This window comes from Sciurus vulgaris (genome assembly GCF_902686455.1).
Source record: "Sciurus vulgaris genome assembly, chromosome: 16".
NCBI lineage: Eukaryota > Metazoa > Chordata > Mammalia > Rodentia > Sciuridae > Sciurus > Sciurus vulgaris.
The window spans coordinates 74,410,953-74,430,912 of NC_136477.1; positions in this window are offsets into that span (position 1 = coordinate 74,410,953).

A 19,960-nucleotide genomic window follows, 5' to 3' on the forward strand; every position below is an offset into this window, starting at 1 on the left:
AAACATCAGGGAGGAGATTAAAAAATTCCTAGAGGTCAATGAGAATGATGATACAACATATCAAAATCTCTGGGACACTATGAAAGCGGTACTAAGAGGAAAATTCATTGCATGGAGCACATTCCAGAAAAGAATGAAAAGTCAACAATTAAATGACCTAACATTACAGCTCAAAGCCCTAGAAAAAGAAGAACAGAATAACAGCAAAAGTAGTAGAAGACAGGAAATAATTAAAATCAGAGCTGAAATCAATGAAATTGAAACAAAAGAAACTATTCAAAAAATTGACATAACAAAAAGTTGGTTCTTTGAGAAAGTAAACAAAATAGAAAAAGCCTTAGCCACACTAACAAAGAGAAGGAGAGAGAAGACTCAAATTACTAAAATACATGATGCAAAAGGAAATATCACAACAGACACCACTGAGATACAGAACCTAATGAGAAGCTACTTTGAAAATCTGTATTCCAACAAAATAGAAAGTACTGAAGACATTGACAAATTTCAAGAGACGTATGCTTTTCCCAAACTGAACCAGGAGGACATCAGGTTCAATATCAAGCAATAGAGGAAGCCATTAAAAATCTACCTTCCAGGAAAAGCCCAGGACCAGATGGATTCTCAGCCGAGTTCTACAAGACCTTCAAAGAAGAACTCATTCCAATACTTCTCAAAGTATTCCAGGAAATAGAAAAGGAGGGTTCCCTACCGAACTCATTTTATGAAGCTAATATCACCCTCATACCCAAACCAGGAAAAGACACATCAAGGAAAGAAAATTTTAGACCAATATCCTTGATGAATACAGATGCTAAGATCCTTAACAAAATATTGGCAAACCGTATCCAAAAACATTAAGAAAATTGTGCACCACAATCAAGTGGGGTTCATTCCTGGAATGCAAGGATGGTTTAACATCCATAAATCAATCAACGTAATCCATCATGTCAATAGACTTAAGGATAAGAATCATATGGTTATTTCAATTGATGCAGAAAAAGCATTTGACAATATACAACACCCCTTCATGCTGAAAACACTAGAAAAAATAGGGATAGTAGGAACATACCTCAACATTGTAAAGGCTATTTATGCTAAACCCATGTCCAACACCATTCTTAATGGAGAAAAACTGAAACCATTCCCTTTAAAAACCGGAACAAGACAGGGATGTCCTCTTTCACCACTTCTATTCAACATTGTCCTTGAAACTCTAGCCAGAGCAAATAGGCAGACTAAAGAAATTAAAGGGATACAAAGAGGAAAAGAGGAACTAAAGCTGTCACTATTTGCAGATGACATGATTCTATATTTAGAGGATCCAAAAACCTCTTCCAGAAAACTTCTAGACCTCATTAATGAGTTCAGCAAAGTAGCAGGGTATAAAATCAACACGCATAAATCTACAGCATTTTTATGCGCAAGTGATGAAACAGCTGAAAGGGAAATGAGGAAAACAACTCCATTTGCAATAGCCTCAAAAAAAAAAAAATAAAATACTTGGGTATCAATCTAACCAAAGAGGTAAAAGATCTCTACAATGAAAACTACAAAACACTGAAGAAAGTAATTAAGGAAGACCTTAGAAGATGGAAAGATCTCCCATGTTCTTGGATAGGCAGAATTAATATTGTCAAAATGGCCATACTACCAAAAGTGCTATACAGATTCAATGCAATTCCAATTAAAATCCCAATGATGTACCTCACAGAAATAGAGCAAGAAATCATGATTCATCTGGAAGAATAAGAAATCAAGAATAGCTAAAGCAATTCTTAGCAGGAAGAATGAAACAGGGGGTATCACAATACCAGAACTTCAACTATACTACAAAGCATAGTAATAAAAACAGCATGGTAAGGCACCAAAATAGGTAGATCAATGGTACAGAATAGAGGACACGGACACAAACCCAAATAAATACAATTTTCTAATACTAGACAAAGTTGCCAAAAATATGCAATGGAGAAAAGATAGCCTCTTCAACAAATGGTGCTGGGAAAACTGGAAATCCATATGCAATAGAATAAAACTAAACCCGTATCTCTCACCCTGCACAAAACTCAACTCACAATGGATCAAGGACCTTGAAATCAGACCAGAGACCCTGCATCTTATAGAAGAAAAAGTAGGTCCAAATCTTCACCTTGTTGGCTTAGGATCAGACTTCCTTAACAGGACTCCCATAGCACAAGAATTAAAAGCAAGAATCAATAACTGGGATAGATTCAAACTAAATAGCTTTCTCTCAGCAAAGGAAACTATCAGCAATCCAAAGAGAGAGCCTACAGAGTCGGAGAATATCTTAGCCTCTCATACTTCAGTTAGAGCACTAATTTCCAGAATATATAAAGAACTCAAAAAACTCTACACTAAGAATACAAATAATCCAATCAACAAATGGGCTAAAGAAATGAACAGACACTTCACAGAAGAAGATGTACAAGCAATCAACAGATATATGAAAAAATGTTCAACATCTTTAGTAATAAGAGAAATACAAATCAAAACTACACTAAAATTCCATCTCACCCCAATTAGAATGGCGATTATCAAGAACACAAGCAACAATAGGTGTTGGAGAGGATATGGAGAAAAGGGTACACTCATGCATTGCTGGTGGGACTGCAAATTAATGTAGCCACTCTGGAAAGCAGTGTGGAGATTCCTTAGAAAACTTGGAATGGATCTACCATTTGACCCAGCTATCCCACTCCTTGGCCTATACCCAAAGGACTAAAAATCAGTACATTACAGAGACACAGCCATATCGATATTTATAGTGGCTGAATTCACAATAGCCAGACTGTGGAACCAACCTAGATGCCCTTCAGTTGATGAATGGATAAAGAAACTGTGGTATATATATACAATGGAATATTACTCAGCTATAAAGAATAATAAAATTATGGCATTTGCAGGCAAATGGATGAAATTGGAGAATATCATGTTAAGTGAGATAAGCCAATCTCAAAAATCCAAAAGAGGAATGATCTCACTGATAAGCGGATGATGACACTTAATGGTGGGTGGGAGTGGGACAAGAATGGAGGAAGGAGGGACTGTATAGAGGGAAAAGAGAGGTGGGAGGGGTGGGGGGGAAGGAAAAAATAATGGAAAGAATCAAACATCATTACTTTATGTAAATTTATGAATATGCAAATGATATGCTGTTACTCCATGTACAAACAGAAACAATATGTATCCCATTTGTTTACAATAAAAATAAATTAAAAAAAAAAAGCTTGCCAGAAATGAAAGCGTGCTGGGAATGATCGGCTTTCAATCCTACAAGGAATGTCTAATTTGAAAATGATTTATGCTTTCCCTTGTAAGGCTCTATTCTACAATATGCAAATTGAGGTGATTTGTACAATGCACATGGTGGTAAAATAAGAGCTAGAGTAAGAAGTTTGGGTTAGAAGCAGTGACTTTTTAAATCAACTTTATTATTAATTTTTATATTCATTAAATCTTTGATGGCAGGGAATTTAGTCCATAAAATATTTTGAGTCACTACAGAGAATTAGTAATTATCACAGGCAGAAAAAAAAAAAAAAAGAAATAGCTTTTCTCTCTAGCAAGACTAAGCCCCTTCTGTTACAACATTTACAATTTAGTTGGGGTTTCAGTTGGCATCAATAGATAGATACACATGCAAAAATTAGTTATTAATCCTCTTTGAAATATTTTTTCCTACTGAGAAAATTAGACTTAATTGAATTAGCCAAGGAAATTGTTAGAAGGAAGTAAGTAGTTTGCTTTCAACTTAGGGATATAGGATTTTATTATTATTATTACTATTACTATTATTACAACTACTCTGTAGGAAATGCTGCATGTGATCTCAAACTCAGCATTGTAAAACATGATTACAAATAAGCAAATCATTCAAATATAATGCCTTCTGAAGCCAAGAAAGTAAAGAAAACATCATCCTTAGGAATGATAGAAGAAATAAACTGGAAAGTTATTTTCTAAAAGAACATCAAAATATCATTTATATTCTTGGCTAAATATATTATATTGTTCTTTGTCTAATTAGCCTTGCCCAGCTATATCCCATATTTGCTAATGGTAATAGATGGTTACAAGGCAAATTTTTGCTCTAAATTTTAGTTTTTCATATTATCTTCAAAGTCCCCTATAAGAAACATTCATGCCATAGGCATATTTCTTGCTTGTAAAATTTACTGTTTCCAGCAACTATGCCAATTACTGTTAACAAACACTGTTTACATAGCAAACAGAAACAGCTAGCCCTGGATTCCCAGAAAATCACCGTTATTGAGTGGATTTCCGTTTACAGACACTGTGCAGAATGTTAGCATGTACAACACTAACAAGAGTGAAAACTCTGTTAACCCTCTGAAGTAGGGGTCAAGATCTCTTTGATTAATTTTTTTAAACAGGATTAAAAGGAGAAAAGTAACAAGTTTGCATAGATAACTGATCTAAAATTGATCAAAATTGATTCTTACGGACTGGGGAGTTAGCTCAGTAGGTAGAGTGCTTGCCTTGCAAGTACAGGCCTTGGTTCAATCCCCAGAACAGCAAAAAAAAAAAAAAAAAAAAAAAAAAAAAAAAAAAAAAAACTTGATCCTCAAGATATAGACCTAATAAATTAGAACTAATAAATTCTACTGAAAAACTTTTCTTTTGATATTTAAATGTGATGTGTTCTTTGTTGTATATTAAAAAGGAAAAGCAATGATGTTATTATTTTGCCACAAATATTTGGCAAACTTGGAGTCTTTTTAAGAATTTTTTAATTAATTAACTTAAAACCCATTCTAAGTATTTTTATTATATTTTGTAGTTCACTAAAGAAATATATTTATTTTACAATTTTTTACTCTTCAATATAGCTGATGTTTTCAAAGTATGCTAATTTTGACCTGTTAATACCTGTTTGTGTGTGTGTGTGTGTGTGTGTATGTGTGTGTGTGTGTGTGTTTACCCAACGTTTCTTTGGTTCTTGTACATTTGCACATCAGTTTTCTTCTCACTTTTTTCTTTATTTTTTCTTTTTCATTTTGAATAAGGTTTAAATGGCTCTCAAGTGATTCAGTGAAAGAATTAGCTCATAATTTTACTTTATGACACCAAAAATTATCATTTTACACCTCAATTATGCCTTAGTTCCTCACTTGTACCTGTATAGACTAATCACTTCATTACTTTATTATATGCAGATATTCTCTTTAATTTCCCCAATAAGAGATTTTAGTACATAATTTAGAATAATTATTGTCTTGAATTAAGGAAGCATTATCCAATATAATTTGCCTATACTTGTTAATTTCAGTGCCTTCTTAGAAATCAATCTCCCCACCACCAAAAAATTAAGCAAATGAAGTAAATACAGTTTTAATTTTTTTGGGGGGTGCTGGGGATTGAACCCAGGACCTTGTGCATGCAAGGCAGGCACTCTACCAACTAAGCTATAACCCCAGCCCCCAGTTCTAATTTTTTATATATTGAAATAACTTTATGTAACTCAGTAATTGAGAAATTTAAGCATGTAGGGGGAATATTAGTTTTTTGTCTAGTTTATCAACATACGGTTCCTGGTTTTCTATCCAAAAATTAATTTTAAGACATCTCTGATGTTGTTTCAATGATATTTTTAGAATTTTATTTTAGTTCACATGAATTGCCTACCTTTCAATTGTGATACATGCATGATTTTTTACCATATTATTTTCTGGCACATTATGAAGCACTGCAATGATTTAACAATCAATCTCTTGTAGATTTGGTGTCTTACAAATAAAATAGATTTATTCAGAAAAGTAGCCTATGTATAGACATTCTTTAATGCCCACTCAGGGTCTTTTCTACTGCGTTTTCTGTGTTAGGCTCATTTGACACTTATTATCCACCTCACATGGTAGTTAGTGCTCTTTCAATGCAGTTCTGTGCTCTCATAATTGTCTGGTTACATTTCTTATCAATGTAGTTTTGAATTTACAAATCTCCTGGCATTTATTCTGCTTACTATTCATTTCTGCTGATATAGTAAATTGTTTAAATAATATTTTTCATATCTTTTCTCTGAAGACTAACATACTGATATGTTACCATAAGTTTCTTCACTTTCAAATTGTGTGAGCAGCTTTCCTTGAATATGCAGAGTATCAAATACAGATGTACAATTAAGTGCAAGTATAATGCTTGACTAAAACAAAAAAAAAGTACAGGTTAGATGAACTACACTGGAAAAATTAGAACACATATAGCAATTTGTAGCTCTGTGAACCTGAGCAATTAAAATTTTAAGAGTGTTTACTTTTATAAAATATAAAGAGAGGAGTAGCTATGTAAAATCTGGAAGAAGAATGAACAAAGTTATTTTATGTAAAGTGCTTACTTTATCTCACATATAGGAGTATCTTGACTTTATATAAATATTGTTTTATTTATAATATTGACAATATTTATAAAACCACTGAGAAGTTTTGATGTGGGAAGGAGTACATTCAGCCTATGCAGAAATGATGTAATGGAAGAGACTATTCACAGGAGGTTAAATTACATGAAAGTAATTTCAATATTATTTAAAAGTGAAAACCCATATTTCTTGGAAAAGTAAACATCAGTAGCACAGACCTGGGAGCAGTGTATGACAGCATGGTCCATATGAATAGAACTAGTAGAAAGTTAATGTATAAGTTTCTCTGACAAAGAGACAATCAGTTTGCATTCAATGGAGAAAATAAGTGTTGCAAATAAGGAAGTTGAAGTGTCTTCATTTGATTTTGAGACAAAAGGGGAATTTTGGAGATTAAATTCTTGCAGAATCAAAGAAGAGGATTGATGTTGAACACCTTGAGAAGGTTTTTAAGTGTTGTTTTGTGTTCTGAATTACTGGAGAAACGACATAATGGGCATTGTATAAAAAAGTTTATGTCCCATTTACATGATTAGGAGGAATAGAATTCATAGACACAAAGGCATTGGTTTTGTGCTGAAAGCAGTGGAGAAGTGCAAGAAAGTAATGCACTTATCTTTCCCACTTTCTCTGAAGCCTGTCTGAAATAGAAAATTGTCTTTGCAAAGATGCATTCAAGAAATGCACATAAAGTGAGGGGATGGGGATAAAAATATATAAGTTATTTCAAATATGGAAATAGTTTGAGAAACAGAGAAACAATATTAGAAAGTATTCAGTAAATACTTATTGCTCGTTGAGCTTATATTTGTCGGATACATAATATTGAAATGAAAATTACATAGATTATAAACACTTAAAAATGAGTGATTGACTCATACATGCTATGCTTTATATTTAAATAACAAATACATAGCCAGTTTTTGTGGAATCTAACCAATTGAGTGAAGTCTACATCACACATTATTAAATACTATGAAAAACAAAACAAAACAGTAATGAAATAGAAAACAGTAAAAATATCTAGGTGGCTTATCAATTTAAGAATAGCACCAAAATTATACTCAGGATATGTTACTATTTACTTTTGATAATATGAAAGAACAGTTTATGAATGAAAGCCTTTTGTATGATCTGATACTTTTCTTCCAGGTAAGTACTTGCTTACCTGATAAACTCCATGGTTTTTCTTTTATAAGCAGAACATTCAAGTTGAACATTGAACTTAAAAAGTGGAAATTTTTAGAGTGTCAACCTTGTTCTGTTTCCTAATCACTTCATAATATTATCTCAAATATTTTCCTCAATAAAGAAGTAAATTTGAAGTTATTAAAAAATTGGTGGCATCCTGGAATTACTCCAGTGCATTCTGCTGCATTTCAATATATACTTCAAAATCCCAACAACGAGATAAAGGCAAGTCATAGACATACTCTTACTGTTGTTACTGCTCTTTGCTTCTAGTTACCCTGAGATTCTCCCCTGACTCACACTAAGGAGTGTGTGTGGTTTTAATTTATATATTTATTTTTCTGGTAACAGGGATTAAATCCAAGGATGCATATCTATAAACAATTAGACACATTGCAGCCATCCCACCTTTTCAAAATTTTGAGACAAGGTCTCTCTAATTTGCTTAGGGTCATGAACTTGTAATGCTCCCAAATCAGCATCCCAAACTGCTGTTATTGCACACATGTGCCACCACATGTAAATAAGTAGTGCTTTCATCAGCACATTTGTATTATTCTGTCCATATGGAAAGCTCTCAAAGCATTGAGAGTATTGGTATTGGTATTGATAGTAACCCCTGCCTTCATTCAGGCCTCTATCCAAGATATTTTTCATATTATTCAGCATGGTCTAACACATCTTTCTAAGACACTTCTATAACCTTATCTAATCTACTTTTTCAGTGCACTTCTTACTGTAGAACATTTCATGTGTTTGCTAATTTCTTTCTCATCCAGCAAACATAAGCTGCATGAGGCAAGGGGCTTGTTTGTTAATTCCAGGGTCAAGTAAGTATTAGGACTTTAAAGATCTTTATTGTTTTGGAATAAATGAAAACAATGGATGATAATTTGAAATAATGCAACTCATATTATTTCAAGCACAAATAATCAACAAGGACCCTCCACTATAATTTACTGATGGAAGAAACATTCTATATATGTGTGAACACAATGTTCACTGAACAAATTGAGCTACCCAGCACTTAAGTGGGATAGTGCAACTGAGGAATTGCATTTTTGATTTCCATTTCAATTAAATTTAAATAGCTACATGTCTACAATATTAGAAAATACAGAATAGAAAAATCATAGTTGAAGTGGTATGACTAGATCAATTAGCCTATCATATTGAAACAAATATTTCATGTGGTTAAAATTAAAGAAGCTGGAATAGGCAAGACAGTAGAATAAATCAGACATAATTTTCTTATGTTTATACCTGAATTTTCCACCAATGAAAATCCACATCATGTGCAATCATGGAATTTGAATAAGTCATATTCCATGTATATATAATATGACAAAATATACTCTACTGTCATGTATATCTAAAAAGAAAAAATAAAAATAAATAAATTGGAAAAACATTAAATAAGCTGGAAGTAGTAGTGCCTGTCTATAATCCCAGCCTTGGGAGGGTAAGGCAGGAGGATGGCAAGTTCAAGACCATCATCAGCAACTTAGTAAAGCCCCAAGCACTTATCAAGACCTGTCTATAAATAAAAAATAGAAAGTTCTGTGATGTACCTCAGTAGTTAAATTCCTCAGTAGTTTCAGTTCAATTCCTGGTTAACTACCCCACCCTGAATTTAAGTAATCTTCTTTAAATTTTTGTCTAACTTGAAATGAGTGTGTAGGTACTTCTACTTTATGAAAAATATTACATGAACTCCAAATAGCTTGCTTTGGGTTTGGCAATATAGCTGTGTTGTAGAGTGTTTGCCTAGTATACATGAGAACTTGGGTTTGATATTCAGCACTACAGAAAGAAAAAAACACTTTGCTTTGATTTTGGTTTACAATTAATTAATGTAATATTGGGAATTATGATCCTATATAAACATAAAACATACAAGTTTTTAGACTATTGAGAATTAAAGAAAAATAAAAATAAATATTAGATAATTATGTATTTTCATATTGAAGCTAATTTATGAAATAATTTTTTCTAATACTGGTGGACACTTTAGATGAATGTATTTAAACAACTAAAAATAACTTTTTCATTTAATTTTACATATGCAAATATGCCAATGAAATATTCAGGTGCAGTTATATGTGTTTTGTACATAGAAATTTTCAAGTTATTATTTATGTTATTATGAAGTAGGGAATATTCTCAAATCAAAGTCTTATGAATTTACATAAAGTACACATATAATGCAGGCTATAGCTCAAGTTAAATTTGAAACTAAACCATTAATTTTGTTCTAAAAGTAAAGAAAACAATGAATGGATATTGTGTATATGTATTTGTGTGTGAACAACATATCACTCAAAACATCCAGTCTTTATTTCACTGAGTTATACATTACTAGCATCTATAATATCAGTGATGACACTACATAAATTTATGTGTTCAAAGTAAAAATTAATATTTTCTTATTTTTTCCCATTCTGAGGATTAGCTAAGAACATAGCTTCCCATTTTTTGAAATAAACCTCCTCTGCCTATGTTGAAAACTTACATTATATCAATTTCCTCCCTCCCTCTGGGTTCAAACCACTTTATCTATCTATCTATCTATCTATCTATCTATCTATCTATCTATCTATCTATCTTTCTTTCTTTCTATCTATTTATTCCTAGTACTGGGGATTTAATCAGTGGTGCTTATCCACTGAACCACATCCTCAGTCTTTTTTATATTGTATTTTGAGCCAGGATAAATTAGAGAGCTAATTTACTTACATACAGCCTCATTAAGTTATGGAGGCTGGCTTTGAACTTGTGATCCCCCTGCCTCTGCCTCTTCAATGGCTTGAATTTTACACAGGTGCCACTGGTTGCTGGATCTAACCACTTTCTCTGTGTTTCTAATGTGCCAACATCTCTTGGAGTCTCTGTTCTGTATCATTTGCACCTTTGGGTCAGAGGAACCACAAACAGTCAGGTTGGTCCTGGATGCATCCAAGATGCACTTGCCTATAAGAAAGATAATATACTACTTCTATTAATGAAAACATAAAAATTACTGATTTCTGAGTTAGAACACATGGTCTAAATATGTGGAAAAGATTGATTTTGATTAGTGCACACCATAGGGTTCAGAAATATACAGTGTTTTCTGTGCTTTTCTTTTTATATTCACTACAAAGGTCCTGAGATTCAATCTTTTCAATTAGACATCATGCTCAACACTGAATCTTTCAATGAGATCTAAGTGATTAAACAAGTTCCAGTCTATGATAAATTTTTCTGAACCTATAAGACCTCACATTATTAAAGTTGAAGTACATTAAAAGGGGTTAAGGAAAAGTCAATTCTAGTGAGAAAATCATCAGCGATATCTACTATGAGAATAGCTTGCTACCTCCTATCACCTGATGACAACAGAATTCCTTACTACAAGAGAAAGATTCAGAAATAATTTTGTGCAAATAAAATGTTTATTCTTTTTTTGGTAAGGTAAAGAAGCATAGCACTTTGATATTTGAAGCAACTGATTTGTTCATTTGACTTTGATACTTTCTTGATATTCAAAACAGTTTAACTCTTCAATCAGGACCATTACTTGATTCTTCCATGTAAGTATTTGTATGTGGCAGTTTCATGGGATAGAAATTACAAATGAGCTACTGTGAATAAAGTTTTGAAAACCACAGGTTATTTGCTTTAGACATGGTTTTAAAATCTGGAAATAGCCTTACGCCTTAATTTATGTACCCTGTTTATTTATCAGCATTTATTCTGAGGTCATTCATTGTGCGTACTATATCATTCTTTAGTCATCTACAAGAAACAGAACACAATCATAACCTAGTAGTTATATTAGTGTAATTGACAACAATGTAATAAAATTACATTTAATTACTTTGATAGAGAAAAATAAATCTCTAAATTGTGAATGTTTGGATGTTTCTGTGTCAAACTTCATTAAATAATAATAAAATATATATAAAAGAAATCTAATTACTGTAGTAAACAATAGTTTCTGAAAGCACCCAGAAAACCACTCTGGATGCAGGGACTCATACAAGAGATTTTATGAAGCAGAAGAGTAGAGTGTCTGCACTTGAGGGAGAGGGAGAGGGAGAGGGAGAGGGAGAGGGAGAGGTGGAGGGAGAGGGAGAGGGAGAGGGAGAGGTGGAGGGAGCCAGAAGTCATTAGGTCTAAAGAGAGGTTACACTGGGGGCACAGGAAATCCTGAGGGCCTCACACACTCTCTAAGGCCTTAGTAGCAAAATAGTTGTGCCTGCCCCTCCTCTTAGTTCATTATGACATCACAAACTGTATGAGAGTTAAGGAGAAAGGCTAGGCAGGACACCACACACTGCTGGACACTGTTCCCAGACCACCATGGAGAGAGGACACTGGGGATCACAGGAGGCATAGAAGATCTCATAAGACCACAGATCAGCAGCAAGTTCACATCAGAAGAGGAAACAACAGGAGAAGAGTGACTGCTACATTCATGTGAGTACTGAGGACAGGAAATGTCCTGTGAGCCAGGTCTTCAGGCCAGCAGTACTCAGTCTCCTGTGCCCTGTGGTTGAGCAGTCTTCACCTAGGAGTTCTTAGTCTTCTAAGGAGTGTTTAAGCTTCTCTCACACATGATTGTTCAACATCTCCTGTGTCCCCTGGGAGAGTGTCCCTCTCCAACCAGAGCTCAATCTTTTCTGGTTCCTGTCCTTAATCTCCCTTCCCCAGCATTTCTCAGTGTCTTCTGAGTCCTGTGGATCAGTGCCAGTCTTCCACTAGTGCTCAGTCCCCTCTGGGTATTGTGGGTGGACACACTTCACCTACTTGTACTCACTGTCCAATGAGCACTAGGCAACCTAATTCCTTTAGTGAACTCTCTGGGTGAGCCCCTTTCCTCCTAATGTCAGTACACCATCTCTGGCCTTTTCTGTGTGTCCAGGTCAACACAAATTTGGAAACATGGAAAGATGTGGATACTCCTTTCTACAAACTCAATATTCCTTTGGTGCTGCTGTGCAGATAGATTCCTCATCAATACCTGAAAATACAAGACAATATTAATTGATGTCAATTCCCACAACACTGAGGACTTCATTCCACCCTCATAGTGTACCATTTCCATAACATTGTTCAACTATCTGATCTCTTATAAGTGATGTAGCATGCCAGTATTTCTGCTATCTCTCTGGGTGGTGGATGCAAAGCGTCTATTACAGTTTTTTTCTTCTCTTTGACAAGAGAAAAACCTTTCTAAGATTCCTGGGTCAGGCACAATGCACATTCCCAAGGAAAAGTGTGAAATGTCACCAACGACAATTTTCAATCATCATGGATGATTTCTTTAGACCTTTTAAATAGCACCATTCTCACCATCCCTCATAATTCTGAGACACTGCCCAGAGGACCACTCTTGAAAATGATTCCAAAATTCTGACATTTGTAGGAGTTAAACCCTCTCCCAAAAGAGCTCTTTCTCATCTTGATCCTGTGGTCAAGGACCCATCATCTAACTTGGCTCAGTCTTCTCTGTGTTCTACCATAAAACTCCTCTCAACCACCATTGTTCAGGGTCTTTAGAGTACTCTGGGAGAGATCCCCTCTCCCACAACTGCTGTGTCTTTTCTGTGTCCTGCCCTAAATTTCCCCTTGCACACTTTTGCACAGGATCCTCTGAGTCTTATTTCCCTTAATGAACACTCAGGTTGAGCCTCTTTCATGCTAATATCAGTAAATCTCAGACCTTATCTGTGCTTCAACATGACTGTAGAAACTTGCAGAGATGAGGATACTTCCTACTTCCAATAACTTCAATAGGCCTTTAGAGCAGCCTTGCAGTGAGACTCCTCACAAATGCCTAAAAATAAAAAATAATTTCAATGGATGTCAATTCCTAGAGCACTAAAGACCTAGTTCCACCACACATTGTACATCATTTCCTCACTTTGCTCAAGTGGCTAAATTCTTGTGGGTGATGTATGCCCAGAACTTATGACAACTTTCTGAACAGTGGATGGAGAACATTTAAATATTTCAAGAATCTCCTCTGATATGTCATTGGATGCTCTCTTTTGACAAGAGAGGAAATGTCCTAGGACCTCTTCATCAGGAACAATGCATACCTTCAAGTGTCAGTGTGAAATGTGGCCATGGAAAACATTCCCTACATCAAGGAGAAGTTCTTCAGAACTTTGAGGAAGCACCATTGTCCCACAACCCCTGAAGTAACTGAGAATATTATTCTTTAAAAGGGTTCAAGTGCTGTGAGACTTCTTGATGAATAACCCTCTTCCAGCAGAGGTCAGTCTCCTCTGGCCCTTGTGGTCAAGTGCATATCATCTAAGTGTATTCAGGCTTCTCTGTGTCCTGCACTAAATCTTCCCTCTACCTACATTGCTCAGGTTCATCTGTGTCTTAGAGTTCAGCACATCTCTCCCACCTTTGCTGTATCTTCTCTGGGTCCTTCCCTGCATCTCTGATCACCCATCATTGCTCATGGTACTCTGAGTATTGGGGATGAGTGCCCCTCATGAATGAGTTCTCAGACTCCACTGGGTCCTCTTGGTGATAACCCCTCTCCTAACATTGCTCAGCCTCTTGTTTTACCCTCTAAGTTCACCTAACCTGTCATTACTCAGTTTATTCTCAACCTTGTGGGTGAATGCAAGTCACCTATTAGTGCTCAGCCTTCTGTTTCTTTTTTCTGCATTCTTTAACCATTCTTTGCTCATTCTAGTCTGGTTTCTGTGGGTGAGTGCCCCTCTCTTGACAGTGTTCAGTATTCTCTGGGGTCCTGTCCTTAATCTCCCTTCACACACCATTTCTCAGTGTCATCTGTGTCCTGTGAGTGAACAGCCCATTCCCACCAGTACTCAGTTACTTCTTGGTATTATGAGTATACAAATTTCAACTATGAGTGCTCACTCTCCAATGAGTCCTAGGTAACCTGGTTCCATTAATGAGCTTTCTGGGTAAGCCTCTTTCTAACTAATGTCAATACACCATCTCTGGTGTTACCTGTGTGTCTAGGCAAACATGACTGTGGAAACTTGGAGAGATGAGGATACGACCTCTTTCCAAGACCCTTAATAGACCGTTGGTGCCTCCATGCAGAGAGAATTCTCACCAAAGCTGGAAAACACAAGACAATTTTTATGTATATTAATTGGAATAACACTGAGGACCTCATTCCACCAACTCCACACCTTTACTCAAGGGGTTAAACTCTTATGAGTGATATAACATGTTCAGGATTTCTAAAATTCCTCTGAGCAGTGGATAGAAGGCATATATTTCAGTATTTTCAGGATCTTCTCTGATAGGTCACTGGCTACTCTTGTTTGAAAAGACAGGAAATCTCCTAGGAATGCTAACTCATGAATAATGCACACATTAAAGGGACAGCGTGAAATGTGACCAAGAACAACTTTCCATCACCATGGGGGAGTTCTTCAGACCTTTGAAATAGGACCATTACCACCACACCTGAGATCACTGATACAATGGCACAATGGATAATCTCAAAAAGGTCCCAAATCTCTGAGTAGGTGAGAACTGCTCTCCCAAATTACTCTATCTCCTCTGGATACTGTAGTCAAGCACCCCTCATCTGTCTTTGCTCTGTCTTCTCTGGGTTCTGCCCTAACCCTCCTGTTGATCATCATTGCTTAGCATCTTCTGAATCTTCTGGGTGAGCACCCATCTCCCACCAGTAATCATTCTCATCATTGCTCAGGATACTCTCAGTTCTTTGGGTGAGCACCCCTCCCACATTACTGCTCTGATTCCACTGGGAACCCCTGTTGCTAGTCCCTCCTAACATGTCTCTGCCTTCTTTGTTTAAGCTGCTCCTTTTAGCCTAACCTATCTTTACTAAGTCTCCTTTGGTTCCTGTTTGCGAGTTCCTCCCACATAACAGATCTCAGTATCCTCTGTTTCCTTAGTCTGAGTTCACTAATCATTCCATGCTCAATCCTTTCTGGGTCCTATTGGTGAGCGCCCTTCAACTTACAGTGCTCTGTCTTCTTTCTTGTTCCAGGTTATCCAAGGTAATCCTTCTCAGACTCCTCTGGGTCCTGTGGGTGAATGCCACTCACTTGACAGTGCTCAGACTTCTCCAGGTCCTGTCCTTATTAACCCATCACACACCGTTGTTGAGGATCATCTGAATCCTGTGGTGAGGACCCCTTAACACAGGTGTTCAGTTTTCCCTGAATATTGTTTTGGAGTACTTCTTACTTTCAGTTCTCTGTCTTCTCTGTGTCTTCTGAGGAATGCCTCTCATCCAGCACTGCTCAGAATACTCTGGGACATCTGGTTTAGCACCCTTCATACAGCAGTGCTCAATCTGTGTCATGTGCTAAATTCCTTTAGCCAATCTTATCTCAACCTCCTCTGGATCATGGTTGTGACACTAGATAGCCTAATATTGCTTAGGCTTTTCTGGGTCCTGTCTTCATCACATATACTCGAACATTTCTCAGGGTATTCTGAGTCCTCTGGGTGAGTACACCTATCCCACCACTGTTCAGTCTTCTCTGGATCCTGTCTTAATTTCACACCTGCACCATTGTTAAGCTCCTCTGAGTCCTCTGGGTGAGTGCCCCTCTCCCACTAGTTCTCTGGGTTCTGCCCTAAATCTCCCTTCATCCATATATTCTCAAGGTCTTCTGAGTCCTGTGGGTGAGAGTCCCTCATTTACTCGTGCTCTGATTCCACTGGATGCTCTTGGTGATAGGCTCTCTTCTAACATAGCTCAGTCTTCATTTTTTAAGCAACTAAATTCACCTAATCTGTCCTTACTCAGTCTCCTTTGGTCCTGTGAGTGAACACCCCTCAAATAAAAGTGCTCAATCTTCTTTCTTTTATCTACCTTCCCTAACAATTCCTTTCTCATTCTTCTCTTGGTCCTTTTTGTGAGTACCCCTCACCTTAGAGTGTTCACTCTTCTCTCTGTTCTGTTCCAGGCTCTCAAATGCAAACCTTTCTCAACTTTTCTAGTTCTTGTGTGTGAGCGCACCTCTTCTGACAGCGTTCAGTCTTCTCTAGGTCCTACACTTAATGTCACTTCATCAACCAATGCTCAGTGTCATCTGAGTTCTGTGGTGAGCACCACTCACATACAGGTATGCAGTCTTACCTGAAACTTATTTTGGGATCCCCCTTATCTTACAGTTCTCTCTCCTCCATTTCCTCTGGGTGAGCTTTCCAGCAGTGTTCAGTGCACTCTGTGATCTCTGGGTGAATGCCCCACACCCAAAATAACTTAGTGTTCTCTGTGCCATCTCCAAAATGCACTTAATCAATCTTATATCAGCCTGCTCTGGCTCCAGAGTATGATCATAGGTAGTCTAACATTGCTTACACTTTTCTGGATTTTCTCTTAACCTCACCTACTCCAACATTGCTCATGGTCTTCAGAGTCCTCTGGGTGATCACCCCTCTCCTACCAGTGTTCAGTCTTCTCTGGGTCTTGCTCTAAATCCCCCCTAATCCACCATTGTTTGGTGTACTCTGAGTCCTTTGGGTGATTGCCCCTTTCCTAACATTGCTCATGATTCTCTGTTTAAATGCAGTTATTTATTAAAAACAATCAGCAACTTCTTCAAGTTAGCAACCAGGGAATGTACTGCCTATCTTCCTTTTTCTAAATCTTTAAATCACTTGAACTCAGGGGCAGTGTCAGCACTGTGGCTCTGGACTGGTGGAAGCATCCATGAAGGCACAAGAAGAAGGGAAAAGGGCAGAGGGTTCCAGAGGCAATTTGCAGTCCCTGCTTGCTGTTCAGCCTGCACTCCTGTGGTAATTATGGACCCCAGCCCTGGAAATCCACCCTAATGACAAACAAACAAATTTTGTACCTCTTTGAGCTTCTAGGGAGATCAGCTGAGGCAATGTGCAGAAGGCACTTGGTGTCCACCCCCGACCTGGAGTCCTCTATTTACTGCACCCACCCTTAACCATATGCACTCACACAGCATCCAAACTTACTCTACAGGAGGGGGTGATTTCCTCACCCAGACAGAATGGCCCATGAAGCTCAATTCTACCATCTTGGGCCAAAATAAGTCCAAAAATGGAGGTAAGAATGGGTTTAGGAGGTGGAAGCCACCCCTCACTGTGCACATGCTCTTGCAGCCTGAGAACATGTCTTCTACCTGACCCCAGGCCAGTGGTCCCTTTTGCAGAATGAGGGACCTCCAGTCCTGCAGAAATATGGTGGCAACAATGAGAAGATGGTGGAAGAAAGTTGATCCCTGGCAGGTGGAATGAAAGTAATGGACTGTGTCCCTCAATGGCAGGTGGAGTATTTATAAAGGGTAAACTGTGAGGATACCCAAAGGCAGGTTGATTTTTTATTAATTCCCAATATTTTGAGTTTCAACATGTGAAGACCTCACTCCAATCACGGGAATTTCACCCCCTCCTGTTTGTAAAAACAAGTCTTCTTCCTAACTCTGCCTCTCCTAGGCACTCTAGGAGGGTACAAAGCCTGCTCCCTTTACTAATTTTCTTCAATATCTAGTGTGAATCTGGATAGAATACAATGCCAGAGTGTGTACTTGGGACTAGTGAACTTCTAACATTTTTCAGAGGATAATCATCACCAAAAATATGGCTTTTAATTTCTGACTTGGATGGGTTCCAGGATTCCCAGATATCCAAACCCAGGTATGCAAATGTTCTTTTTAGGAAATGGCATATAACCTATGCACACCCATTTCTGCACTTTAAACCATCTCTAGATTGCTTAGGATACCCAGTCAAATGTAAATGTTCTGGAAAATATTAAAAAGTAAGACTAAAAAGAATGTATGTGTTTATTTAGTACAGAGAGACACTGTGAATATAATCATCAAAGTTTGTTTTAATATGAGGTTGTGAAACCTGCAGATTCAGAGGGTTACCATCACCAGAGAGACATAATGTCTAAATATTAAAACTTGATTAAATCAAGAGGGACCACCCAGTATAAAGGAATAAGGGTTAAATTTCTTCTCACCCCAGTGTTATGGGTGAGGCAGTATACTTTTACCATTTAAATGACATAAGAACAAATTGCTGAAAATAGGTGGGGGTCTTTCTGTCATTTTCCCTATAAGGTCACATAATTCACAGAAAATATTGAGGTTAAAGTGGATTAGAATATGTAAGATAAAGCTGAACATTCTTTAGATTGTTGTTAGTGAAGTTTAATGGCCAATTCTGGTGTGAGTTCAGAATACCAGTATTGATATAGGACCATGATCAGTGAAGACAGGGCTCAAGAGGGTTCAGAATAGGTGGATTCTATTAGTAGTTGGAATATAGATCATTTGTGTTATGCGCTGGTTGTGAAGTGGTCTGCATTTTCCCTGTGTCTGGTGACTTTCTATGAGGCTGATTTTGAAAGCAATGGATTTCTTATTCTTATGGAAGCAATGTGTAGGCAACATAGCATTTAGGATGTGGCAAATACATTGTGAATTCTTTTAGCCAATTTTATTGTGTTAATAAGGAGGAAAAAGCAGAGCAGAAGGTTTTTAAAATATGGATTTCAGAGGCAAGATTAAAATTAGGTATAAAGACATTGCAGTTGATAAAGATATTACTGCCACTAAAAGAATGCTAAAAACTATGCTGAAAACTGATGAGAAGGGTGGATTGAAGGCATTGCAAAATCCATAAAGGCCACCTCCATGTGAAGCTCAAGGGAGTGGAATTGAAATTCTCTTGAAAAGGGACCAGTGGGGTACCCTTCTTGCACACGGGAGCCTAGGAAGTTTTTTCAATGTGCTCAGCTATTCACACCTTTGGTGACTGTTTCAGTAAGGGCCCTGGAAGGTCAAGCTACTGTTCAAGGTGGAAGCAAATTTTGGAATCAACCACAAGTTGCTAGTTCTGGAGGAATGCAGAATGCTGAAGGGAGGGGTCAGGGAAACTTCCACCAATATTTCAAAGGAAGACCTTAGAGACCAGGCAATGTGCTGCACAGTTGCAATCCCTGCAGGCAGCCCCTGAGAAGATAAACTGTGGAGACATCAGAAGATAGTAGAAACTGCAGTGGAGATCTCTGAGATTAAGAAACACCAGAAACATGGGATATTGTCTTAGAAAAACTGCAGGAAAAGAACAGTGCCAAGCCAACTGGAATGCCATTTGAACTGCAAAATACAAGGCCACAGGTGTGGAGTTACACAAGCCCTTTGGGGAAAATATCAGAATGCCATATGGCCAAGATTCTGGATATGGAGCTAAAGGACCTTCTTGTTCAACTGGATTTCAGTTCTGCTTTGGTCCCACTCCTCCTTTCTGTTCCCATATTTTTGTAAATGGAAATGCTACTCAGAACATTTATATGCTGGATATTTGTAAATTCCTTTTACTTTTACAGGAGCTCACAATGTGGGATTGCCTTAAGCTTCAAAGACT